The sequence below is a fragment of the Carcharodon carcharias genome, chromosome 6 (assembly GCF_017639515.1).
Source record: "Carcharodon carcharias isolate sCarCar2 chromosome 6, sCarCar2.pri, whole genome shotgun sequence".
NCBI lineage: Eukaryota > Metazoa > Chordata > Chondrichthyes > Lamniformes > Lamnidae > Carcharodon > Carcharodon carcharias.
The window spans coordinates 51,337,945-51,351,404 of NC_054472.1; the positions used below are offsets into that span (position 1 = coordinate 51,337,945).

The window sequence follows — 13,460 nt, forward strand, 5'->3', positions numbered from 1 at the left end:
TCTTAAATATTCACTGCCTCCACCACCAACGCACAATGGCAACAGTGTGTACCATCTACAGGGTGCAATGCAGCATCTCCTTGAACAGCACCTTCCAAACTTGCAACCATGTTCACCTAATGGACAAGGGCAGCAGATGCATAAAAACACCACCATCTGTATGTTCCCCTCCAAGCCACACTAAACCCTAACCCTGAACTGTATCGCTGTTCTTTCACTATTGCTGGATCAAAATAAGCACATATGGGTGTACCTGCACCACATAGACTACAGCAGTTCAAGAAAGCAGCTCACCACCACCTTCTCAAGGGCAATTAAGGATGGCAATAAATGCTGGCTGAGCTAGCGACGCCCACATCTCATCAACAAATAAGAAAAAGACACTTAGCAACATCACCATTTGTAACTTTGCTCCAAATCTCTCACTGTCCTGACTTGGAAATATATAGCCATTCCTTCATTGTCACTAGGTCAAAATTCTGTAACTCACCACCTAACAGCATTATGGGAGACAAAAACAAAAAATGCTAGAAAAACTCAGCAGGTCTGGCAGCATCTGTGGAGAGAGAAACAGAGGTAATGTTTCAAGTCCATATGACCCTTCTTCAGAGCTCTTTGTCGGGCAATTAAGGTTAGGCAAAAAAAATGGTTGCGACAGTCACATCCCCATGAGTGAAAAAGAACCATCCTGATTAGGTACCAGGTGGAATACAGTGTCTGGTTTTGGTTCCTCACTTGATGGTGATATTGGGGCTTTGAGAAGGGTGCGGGGCTGGGGTGGGGGGGCCTCAAAATTAATTCCCAGTATTTATTATCTTAGTTACCCGTACAGGTTCAAAGAGTTGGGTCTCTATGCTTTAAAGAAGCACAAACCTAGGGATTTTATTTTATGTAGGCCAATTTTTTATTTTTATTTTTTAAACTGAATAGGTTAAATATACAAACATACAAAATAGCAGAAGTAGGCCATTCGGCCCCTCAAGCCTGCTCCAACATTCCATACGATCATGACTGATCTCTGTTTCGAATTCTACATTTCCATCTACGCCCGATAGGCTTTGATTCCCTGGCTTTGATTCCCCTTGCTTAACAAGAATCTATCTATTCAATGACCCCGCTTCCACTGCCTTCCGAGACAGAGTGGATGCACTGGTAGTGATCTTCCAAGAATCCTTAGACTCTGGAAAAGTCCGAGGATTGGAAAACTGCCAATGTAACACCCTTATTCAAAAAGGAAGGGAGACAAAAAACAGGTATCTGTAGGCCAGTTAACTTAACATCTGTCATTGGGAAAATGTTGGAGGCTGTTAAAGGATGTAAAAGCAGAGCATTTAGAAATACATAATCTAATCAAGCAGAGTCAGCATGACTTCATGAAGGGGAAATCATGCCTAACAAATTTATTAGAATTCTTTGAGGTAACAAGCAAGATAGATAAAGGGGAACCTGTAGATGTAATATGTTTGTGTTTCCAAAAGGCATTCAGTAAGGTACCGCAAAAAAGGCTACTTAAGGTTAAGAGTCCATGGTGTTGGGGGTAGTATATTAGCACGGATAGAGGATTGGCTAACTAACAGACGATAGAGAATTGGGAGAAGGGGGGCATTTTCAGGATGGCAACCTGTAACTAGTTCCACAGGGATCAGTGCTGGGGCCTCAATTATTTACAACATATATTAATGACTTAGATGGGGTAAGTGAACGTACTATCACCAAGTTTGTGGATGACATAAAAATAGGTGGGAAGGCAAATGGTGAGGATGACAGGGATTCTACAGAGGGATATAGACTGCTTAAGTGAGTGGGTAAAAACTTAGCAGATGGAATATTATGTGGGAAAATGTGAGGTTATGCACTTTGGCATGCGGAATAGAAGAGCTGAATATTACTTAAATGGCAGAAGACTGCAGAAGGCTGAAGGACAGAGAGATTTGGGAGTCCTTGTGCATGAATCCCAAAAAGCTAACATACAAGTTCAGCAGGTAACAGGGAAGGCAAATGGAATGTTGGCCTCTATTTCAAAAGGAAATGGAGTATAAAAATAGGGAAGTCTTGCAAAAACTATACAAGGCACTAGTGAGACCACACCTAGAATACTGTGAACAAGTTTGGTCTCCTTATCTAAGAAAAGATATACTGGCATTGGAGGCAGTTCAGAGAAGGTTCACTAGGTTGATTCTGGGTATGGAGGGATTTTCTTATGAGGAGAGGTTGAGTAGGTTGGGCCTGTTCTCATTGGAGTTTAGAAGAATGAGATGCAATCTAATTGAAACCTATAAGATTCTTAGGGAGCTTGACTGGGTAGATGCTGAGAGGTTGTTTCCCCTTGTGTAGGACCAGAGGGCATAATCTCAGAATAAGGGGGTGCCTATTTAAAACAGAGATGAGGAGGAATTTCTTCTCTGAGGGTAGTCAATCTGTGGAATTCTTTACTGCAGAGGGCTGTAGAGGCTGGGTCCTTAAGTATATTAAAGGCTGAGATAGACAGATTTTTAATCAGTAAGGGAATCAAGGGTTATGAGGAAAAGGCAGGAAAGAGGAGTTGAGGGTTATCACATCAGCCATGATCTCACTGAATGGCAGAGGAGGCTCGAAGGGCTGAATGGCCTACTTCTACTCCTATGTCTTCTGGTCAGAGAGTTCCAAAGTCGCACAACCCTCAGAAAAATATTCTCATCTGCCCTATAAAGGCGACCCCTAATTTTAAAATCAGGGCCTCCCCAGTTCTGGCCTCACCCACAAGAGGAAATATCCTTTCCACGTCCACCTTGTCAAGACCATTCAGGATCTAAAATACATCAATCAAGTCACCATTCACTCTTCTAAACTCCAGTGGAAACAAACCCAGCCTGTCCAACCTATCCTCATAAGAGGACCCAGTCATTCCAGGTATCAATCTAGTAAATTTCCTCTGAACCGCCTGCAACATATTTTCAACTTTCCTTAAATATGGAGGCCAAAACTGCACACAATACATGAGATGCTGTCTCACCAATGCCCCGTATTACTGAAGCAAAACATCCTTACTTTTATGTTTAATTCATCTCATAATAATGGACAGCTTTCCATTTGCCTTTCTGATTATGTGTTGTACCTGCATACTAACATTTTATGACTCATACACTAGAACACCTAGATCTCTCTACACCTCGGAAATCTGCAGTTGTTCTGTTTAAGTAATACTCTGCTTTTTTATTCTTCCTGCCAAAGCGAACAATTTCACATTTTCCCATACTATACATAATCTGCCATATTTTTACCCACTCACTCAAACTATCTATACCTGTCTGCAAACTCCTTATGTCTTCTTCACAACATACGTGCTTACCTACCTTTCTGTCGTCTGTAAATTTAACTACTATGCCTTCGCTAGCGTCATATAAGCCATTGATATAAATTGTAAAAAGTGGAGGCCCCAACACAGACACCTGTGGGACTGAGGGCGAGGGTTTAGTCTTACAAGTTTTGCACAGGCAGAACTAGAGTAGATGTGAGGAGGTTCTTCTCTTTCCAGAGAAGAGTAAACCTGTGGAGCTGGCTTTAAGCATGGGAATTTACTGAATTCCTTCAAATGAGACCTGGACATGCTTCTGGCTAGGGCAGAGACTTCCTTGTAACATTAATCAGGAACAGGATGGTCTCCTGGACTAGTTTTGACCACCCAAGATGGTCAGAGAGGAATTTTATATTCCTACCACCTCCATTCAGGCACTCCCAACCTCCAGCTTTTACCAGCATTCTCTCTCAAGATATTATACAAGATATCAGGTGGGCTGGGTTGTGCATTTATATATTGTGATGTGTAGGGCATCACAATTATTTTGGACAGACTGAATGGACCAGTTTGTCTTTTGCTGTCCACCATTTTTAATGTGACAGCTCTTACAACATTTATGATAGTAGTGATTTGTAAATGCATGTTAATGGCTAAATGAAGTTAACATGTCGATTGTTTTACTATAAATTTAATGCATATTCACTCAAGATGTGGACATAAGCCAAGCAGAATATGCTGAAGTTCACACTAGCATTTACAGACTATTTGACAGTGTGCATTATTCTATGGGCATTTTAGGCAGTTAATATTGTAACAGGTTGCCACATTTCTTGCACACAAACATCAGCCTAGGTTGGCAAAGGTTCTAGGTTCTGTCCAGCTAGAAATGCATGGCTTCATGAACATTGAAACAGTAATAGTATCTTTGAAGGAAGAAGCATGCAATGATGAGTAACATTCTGCACCTTAATTCTCTTGAGAGAAATGAAACTCAGCACAAGTTATGCAAGAAATTTGGGCTTGACCTACATGCCAAGCCAAATCAAAAGGTTCAATATTACAGTACAGAGCTTATTCTCCATGGCAGACAAAGTTAAGTCTTAAGCATAAGCTACTTAAGGTCACAATTCATTCAAATGTAGCAACCATGTGCTGTGCAAACAAGATTCAAATCCCAGGTAACCACAGTTTGTTGGGAAATGCTTCTGTCACCAACTGAATTTTCTATCATTGGCAGGTTATAAGCCCTAACAGGTTCTCCTCAATAGAGATCCTTGATTTAATAGGTAAGGAAAGCTGCAATTTCTCAAAGCAAGGAATTGCAATCATTTTCTGCCACCAATGACAAATTGTTTGGTTCAGCACTACAAATGTTTTTGGTGCACAACTGTAATGAGGAAATATTACAAACTTGGACACAACGTCCAAGCAGCAGTAAACCACATCTGAGCTACATGAGAAATCCTGCTAATAATGCATCATGATGGATTTACAGATACTCTCAGCGCAGGCAGTAATGAGGTAAGAAGCATAATGTTACAGATCGCAGCTGAACAGAAGGTTTTATTATTAACAATAATGAGCTTTGAGACATTTCAAGTCATCCATGAATTGTGGTGGCCAAGGAATCAGAGAATAGTAAGGAACCTGGAGTCAGTGGTGGTGATCGAACAGCCACATTGAGCATCATCGATGTATGTGGAAGCTGACACTGGGACATAGTAGAATGGACAGAAACAAGTCTAATGATGAAGCCCTGGGGCACATCAGAAAGGAGATTGGTGGCATAGAAGAAAGAAAACAACTGAGGATATATGGTGATTGTACTGGAACAGGTCAGAGTTGCCAAGTTTCCATTGGTAGTTTACTTACTCAAACTTAAATCTTTAAAAAAAAACTTTCTAATATTAAAATAGATCTTATAAGCAACATTGCTGACGTACCAATCTGATCTGTAACAAAAACAAAAATACCTGGAAAAACTCAGCAGGTCTGGCAGCATCTATGGAGAGGAGCACAGTTAACGTTTCGAGTCCGAATGACCCTTCAACAGAACTAAGTAAAAATAGAAGAGAGGTGAAATATAAGCTGGTTTAAGGGGTGGGTGGGACAAGAAGAGCTGGATAGAGGGCCAGTGATAGGTGGAGATAACCAAAAGATGTCACAGACAAAAGGACAAAGAGGTGTTGAAGGTGGTGATATTATCTAAAGGAATGTGATAATTAAGGGTAGAAAGCAAGACAAGCAAGGTACAGATAGCTCTAGTGGGGGTGGGGTGGGGGGAAGAGATCGAAATTGGCTAAAAGGTAGAGATAAAACAATGGATGGAAACACACTTAAAAATAATGGAAGTAGGTGGGAAAAGAAAAATCTATATAAATTATTGGAAAAAACAAAAAGGCGGGGGAAAATCGGAAAGGGGGTGAGGATGGAGGAGAGAGTTCATGATCTAAAATTGTTGAATTCATTGTTCAGTCTGGAAGGCTGTAAAGTGCCTAGTTGGAAGATGAGGTGCTGTTCCTCCAGTTTGCATTGAGCTTCACTGGATCAATGCAGCAAGCCAAGGACGGACATGTGGGCATGAGAGCAGGGTGGAGTGTTGAAATGGCAAGCGACAGGGAGGTCTGGGTAATGATAGCGGACAGACCAAAGGTGTTCTGCAAAGCTTTCACCCAGTCTGCATTTGGTCTCTCCAATATAGAGGAAACTGCATTGGGAGCAACGAATGCAGTAGACTAAGTTGAGGGAAGTGCAAATGAAATGCTGCTTCACTTGAAAGGAGTGTTTGGGCCCTTGGACGGTGAGGAGAGGGGAAGTAAAGGGGCAGGTGTTGCACCTTCTGCGGTTGCATGGGAAGGTGCGTGGGAGGGGGTTGAGGTGTAGGGGGTGATGGAGGACCAGGGTGTCCCAGAAGAAATGATCCCTGTGGAATGCCGCCGGGGGGGTGGGTGAAGGGAAGATGTGGTTGGTGGTGGCATCATGCTGGAGTTGGCGGAAATGGCGGAGGATGATCCTTTGAAAGCAGAGGCTGGTGGGGTGATAAGTGAGGACAAGGGGGACCCTATCATGTTTCTGGGAGGGAGAAGAAGATGTGAGGGCAGATGCGTGGGAGATGGGCCGGACACAGTTGAGGGCCCTGTCAACTATCGTGGGTGGAAAACCTTGGTTAAGGAAGAAGGAGGACATGTCAGAGGATGCAGGAGTGTTTCACTTGCACTTCCCTCAACTTAGTCTACTGCACTCGTTGCTCCCAATGAGGTTTCCTCTACATTGGAGAGACCAAATGCAGGCTGGGTGACCGCTTTGTAGAACACCTTTGGTCTGTCTGCAAGCATTACCCAGACCTCCCTGTCGCTTGCCATTGCAACATTCCACCCTGCTCTCATGCCCACATGTCCGTCCTTGGCTTGCTGCATTGATCTAGCGAAGCTCAACACAAACTGGAGGAACAGCACCTCATCTTCCAACTAGGTACTTTACATCCTTCCGGAATGAATATTGAGTTCGACAATTTTAGATCATGAACTCTCTCCTCCATCCCCACCCCCTTTCCGATTTTCCCCCTCCTTTTTGTTTTTTCCAATAATTTATATAGATTTTTCTTTTCCCACCTACTTCTATTATTTTTAGGTGTATTTCCATCCATTGTTTTATCTCTGCCTTTTAGCCTATTTCGATCCCTTCCCCCCACCCCACCACCACTAGGGCTATCTGTACCTTGCTCATCCTTTCTACCCTTAATTAGCACATTCCTTTAGATAATATCACCACCTTCAACACCTCTTTGTCCTTTTGTCTATGACATCTTTTGGTTATCTCCACCTATCATTGGCCCTCTATCCAGCTCTTCTTGTCCCACCCACCCCTTAAACCAGCTTATATTTTTACTTAGTTCTGTTGAAGGGTCATTCAGACTCGAAACATTAACTGTGCTCCTCTCCACAGATACTGCCAGACCTGCTGAGTTTTTCCAGGTATTTTTGTTTTTGTTTTGGATTTCCAGCATCCACAGTTTTTTGCTTTAATCTGATCTGTAGTTGCATTACATTTTTATGCACTATAAAAGCAAAGATTTCTGCACTGCTGGAGTCAAAACATCCCTGGTTCAGCTGTCTCATGAAAATACTCCCTTGAATCTCAAGAGCACCCCCTAAAACTATTCTTCATCTGAACAAAATGAGTTCTCACCTATCTTAAAAATGTTGGATGTGAACCCTCACTGGCAATCCTGACAATAGAGAGAGAAGTGCTGACACTGACTGCAGCTGAGGCAGAGAATAACACTTGGTTTCTGGACCCCTGCTGCCACCTGCTCTGACTATTTTAAATTAGGGTGAGCACCCTAGCCACCACCTCCCCACAACCCCCCACCCCGCCCCCAACAACCTGAAGGTAGCAATTGACTAAGTGTGGCCTAAAGGAACCTGAATAAAACTGAACTCAATGGGATTAGGAGGAAAATTCTTCAATAGTTGGGAGTCATAACTGGCGTAAAAGAAAATTATTGTAGTTGTTCAAGACCAATCATTTAAGCAACAGGTCATCACTGCAGGTGTTTCTGAGGGTAGAGTCTTAGATATTTAAAACCCATCTGGTTCACTAATATCCTTTAGGGAAGGAAATCTGCCGTCCTTACCTTGTCTGGCCTACATGTGACTCTAGGCCCACAGCAATATGGTTGACTCTTAAATACCCTCTGGAATGGCCTAGTAAGCCCTTAGTTGTATCAAACCGCTACAAAGTTTCAAAAAAGGAATGAAACCGGACGGACGACGCGGCATCCACCTAGGCACCGGAAAATACAACAGCAAACTCAGCCCTCTCAACCCTGCAATGTCCTTATTAACTTCTGGGGGCTAATGCCAAAATTGAGAGTTGTCTCACAGATTAGTCAAGCAACAGCCTGACATAGTCATCCTCACAGAATCATATCTTACAAAGAATGGCCCAGACACCACCATCACCATCCCTGGGTATGTCCTGTCCCACCAAAAGGAGAGACCCAGCAGAGGTGGTGGCACAGTGGTATATAGTCGGGAGGGAGTTGCCCCGGACGTCCTGAACATCGACTTAGGACCTCATGGCATCAGATCAAACATGGGCAAGGAAACCTCCTGCTGATTACCATGTACCACCCGCCCTCAGATGATGAATCAGTGCTCCTCCAAGTTGAACACCACTTAGGGGAAGCACTTAGGGTGTCAAGGGTGCAGAATGTACTCTGGGTGGGGGACTTCAATGTCCATCACCAAGAGTGGCTCGGTAGCACCACTACTGACCGAGCTGGCCGAATCCTAAAGGACATAGCTGCTAGACTGGGTCTGCAGCAGGTGGTGAGGGAACCAATTAAGTGGGAAAAATCTCACTATCCTGCCTGCCACAGATGCATTTGTCCATGACAGTACGACAGTATCAGTAGGAGTGACCATTACATAGTCGTTGTGGAGACGAAGTCCAGCCTTCACACTGAGAATACCTCCCCATGTTGTGTGGCACAACCACCGTGCTAAATGGGATAGATTTCTAACTGATCTAGCAACTCAAGACTGGGCATCCATTAGGCGCTGTGGGCCATCTGCAGCACCAGATTGTACTCTAATATAATCTGTAACCTCATGGCCTGGCATATCCCCGACTCTACCACAACCATAAAGCCAGGATCAACCCAGGTTCAATGATGAGTGCAGGAGGGGATGCCAGGAGCAGCACCAGGCATACCTAAAAATGAGATGTCAACCTGGTGAAGCTATAACACGGGACTACCATGTGCCAGACAGCATAAGCAGCAAGTGATAGACACAGCTAAGCGATCCCACAACCGACAGGTCAGATCTAAGCTCTGCATTCCTGCCACTTCCAATCGTGAATGGCGGTGGGCAATTAAGTAACTCACTGGGGAAGAAAGCTCCACAAATATCCCCATCCACAATGATGGGGGAGCCCAGTACATCAGAGCAAAGATAAGGCTGAAGCATTTGCAACAATCTTCAGCCAGCAGTGCTGAGCGGATGATCTATCTTGGCCTCCTCCAAAGGTCCCCAGTATCATAGTTGCTAGTTTTCAGTCAATTCAATTCACCCCATGTGATGTCAAGAAACAGATGAAGGCACTGGATGCTGCAAAAGCTATGGGTCCTGACAATATTCCGGCAATAGTACTGAAGAAGTGCTTCAGAACTTGCCGTGCCCCTGGCCATGCTGTTCCAGTACAGCCACAATACTTGCATCTGCCCGGCAAAGTGGAAAATTGCCCAGGTGTTCCTGTACACCATGCTCACAAAAAGCAGGAAAAATCCAACCTGGCCATGTAACACTCTTGATCATCAGTAAAGTAATGGAAGGGGTCATCAGCCGAGCTATCAAACAGAATTTGCTTAGCAATAACCTGCTTACTGACGCCCAGTTTGGGTTCCGCCAGGGTCACTCAGTTCCTAACCTCATTACAGTCTTGGTTCAAGCATGGACAAAACAGCTGAACTCCCGAGGTGAGGTGAGAGTAACTGCCTTGACATCAAGGCAGCATTTGACCGAGTGTGGCATCAAGGAGCCCTGTCAAAACTGGAGTCAATCAGGGGGAAAAACGGAGTCATATCTGGCACAACAGAAGATGGTTGTGGTTGTTGGATGTTAAGTCATCTCAGCTCCAGGACATCACTGCAGGAGTTCCTCAGGGTAGTGTCCTAGACCCAACCATGTTCAGCTGCTTCATCAATGACCTTCCTTCCATCATAAGGTCAGAAATGGAAGATGATTGCACAATGTTCAGCACCATTTGTGACTCCTCAGATACTGGAGCAGTCCATGTCCAAATGCAGCAAGACCTGGACAATATCCAAGCTTGGGCTGACAAGTGGTAAGTAACGTTCATACCACACAAGTGCCAGGCAATGACCATTTCCAACAAGAGACAATCTAACCATTGCCTCTTGATGTTCAATGGCATCACCATCAATGAATCCCCCACTATCAACATCCTGGGGATTACCATTGACCAGAAATTGAACTGGAATAGCCATATAAAAACTGTAGCCACAGGAGCAGGTCAGAGGACAGGAGTCCTGTGACTAATAACTCACCTCCTGACTCCCCAAAGCCTGTCCACCATCTACAAGGTACCAGTCAGGAGTGTGATGGAATACTCCCCACTTGCCTGGTTGAGTGCAGCTCCCACAAGAGTCAAGAAGCTGGACACCGTCCAGGACAACGCAGCCCGTGTGACTGGTACCACATCCACAAACATTCACTCCCTCCACCACCGACACACAGTAGCAGCAATGTGTACCATCTGCAGGATGCACTGCAGGAATTCACCAAAGTACCACTGACAGCATCTTCCAAACCCATCAACACAGCCATCTAGAAGGACAAGGGCAGCAGGTACATGGGACCATCACCACCTGGAAGTTCCCTTCCAAGCCACTCGTCATCCTGACTTGGAAACATATCGCCATTCCTTCACCGTCACTGGGTTAAAATCCTGGAACTCCCTTCCTAACAGCACTGTGGAGGTACCGACACCACATGGACTGCAGCGGTTCATGAAGGCAGCTCACCACCACTTTCTCAAGGACAACTAGGGATAGGCAATAAATGCTGGCCCAGCCAGCAAAAGCCCACATGCTGTCCATGAATAATAAAAAAAACCCAACTCTCTTCAGTTGTCTCACCAATAACCTTCCCTTCATCAAAAGGTCTGAAGTGGGGCAGCATGCTAATGTTTGCAGTGTTCAATTTAATTTGCAATTCTTCAAAAAATTGAAGCAGTCCATGCTCACATGCATGGTTGGGCTGTTAAGCTGTAACATCTGTTCCAGGAAACGACCATCTCCAACAAGTGAAAACTTAACCATCTCCTCATACCAGGTAATGGCATTATCATCTGCAACATTCTGAGGTGGTGGCTGGGGTTTGGGGGTGGGGCGATGGGGAGGAGGTGGTTGTCACACTACTAACCACAAACTCAGCTAGACCAGCCCATATTTATACCTTGGCTACCAGACCAGGTCAGAGGCTGAATATTTTATGGCAAAAGGATCACCTCCTGATTGCACAAAGCCTCTCCACCGCCTACAAGGCACAAATCAGGAATGCGATGGAATATGCTCCACTTGCCTAAATGGGGGAGCAACAACACTCAAGAAGCTCAACACTATCTAGGACAAACAACAACTCGATTTCACCATCAGCTCACTATGGCTGCATGTATACCTTCTACAGGACAAACACCAAGGCTTTTTTGGCAACACCTCTCAAACCCACAACAGCAGGGGTAGCAGGTACATGCATGTAACATCACCACTAAAGTAAAACACCAAACATGGGCAAAACATGTAGTTGGACATATATCATAGTTCCTGCATCATGGAACTCCCTACCTAACAACATTATGGAAGTACCTTCACCACATGGACTGAAGATCATCAAGGTGGTGGTCCACCTGTCTCTTCAAGGGCAATTAAGGGAAGGGAATTTTATGTCAGCCTTACCATTGATGGCCACATCCCAAGAAAGAATAAAATGTTAGCTTACGTCTAAAAGCTTTCCTCCCTTCAAAGACTGGCACCTAGTTGCATAATGTTAACAACATATTTTACATTAGAGCTCCCAAGAGTCCGGGAGCATGCTGAGTCTAAAAAGTGACATGATATGACATCACAGGAAAGCTGTAATTTAATTGGCTGGTGAGTAAACTGCTCTTAGGGAGAGTATGGAAATAGCTGCAGACTCAACTGAAATGATCAAATCCTCAGCTATTGACCCATCTAAAGCAGAATTCCTAGGGTTACCATAGGAAAGTAGCAAAAGCGCATTGGCAGAATGTCTTTGCAATAAATTAGTTCTCTTTTACAACTTGGTTGGCTCTTGCCCACATCAGAAAAAGGATTGAACTCTCTACCTCTAATATCCTCCAACCCAACAACCTCCAAGATATCTGTACTCCTCTAATACACAATGAATGGTAGGACCCTGGGAAGTACTGAAGATCAGCGGGACCTTGGTGTACATGTCCTCTGGTCCCTTAAGGTAGCAGGACAGGTAGATAAGATGGTTAAGGCGGCATATGGGATACTTGCCTTTATTAGCCGAGGCACAGAATATAAGAGCAGGGAGGTTATGCTGGAGCTGTATAAAATGCTGGTTAGGCCACAGCTAGAGTATTGCGTGCAGTTCTGGAATCCGCATTATAGGAAGGATGTGATTGCACTAGAGAGACTACAGAGGAGATTTACCAGGATGTTGCCTGGGCTGGAGAGTTTTAGTTATGAGGAGAGATTGGATAGACTGGGGTTATTTTCCCTGGAGCAGAGGAGATTGAGGGGGGACATGATTGAGGTGTATAATATTATGAGGGGCATAGATAGGGTAGACAGGAAGGAACTTTTCTCCTTGGCGGAGAGATCAATAACCAAGGGGGATAGATTTAAGCTAAGGGGCAGGAGGTTTAGAGGGGATGTGAGGAAGAATTTTTTCACCCAGAGGGTGGTGGGAATCTGGAACTCACTGCTGAAAGGGTGGTAAAGGTAGAAACCTTCATAATATTTAAGAAGTATTTGGATGTGCACTTGCGATGCCATGGCATACAAGGTTATGGGCCTAGCGCTGGAAAATGGGATTAGAATAGTTAGGTACTTGTTTGACTGGCACAGACTTGATGAGCCGAAGGGCCTTTTTCTGTGCTGTAGGCCTCTGTGATTCTAATTCTGGTTTCTTATTCATTTAGAATTATAATTGCTCCACCATTGGTGGCTGTGTCTTCAGTTGCCCAACCCCAGGAATTCTCTCTTTATACCTCTCCATCCAACTCTACCTCACTTTCCCCTTTGAAGGCACTTCTTAAAACCTCTCTCTTCGACCAAGTTTTTGCTAATCTGATCTAATATCCCCATATATGGCTAATTGTGGTAATCTCTATTGGGACAACTGGGGGCAGGCATTTTTTTTTGGTAAACACAACTGGCAGTGTCAGTATGCTTGTGCATCTACATCGGGCTACCATCTCAAGACTGTGGGAGGCCTACGATAAGAAGCTGAACCTTATATAGTCAAAGAGATAGCAAAAAAGCTTTCCTTCAAATGTTTTGGATTAGCAATTGTTGTAATTGCCAGCCACCAAGATCAATTTCTGGTGCAACAACTGGAGTGTGATATCGATGTCTAATTTTTAGTTAGCCAACATAAATACA

The 13,460-nt window shown here is 44.2% G+C and overlaps 1 protein-coding gene across 2 annotated transcripts in view; it reads right to left on the minus strand.

Moving 5' to 3' along the window:
• The window catches only part of fbxl2 (F-box and leucine-rich repeat protein 2), a 221,297-nt gene that overhangs the window by 72,321 nt on the left and 135,516 nt on the right, over positions 1-13,460 (minus strand). The gene's annotated exons all lie outside the window — the stretch shown is intronic.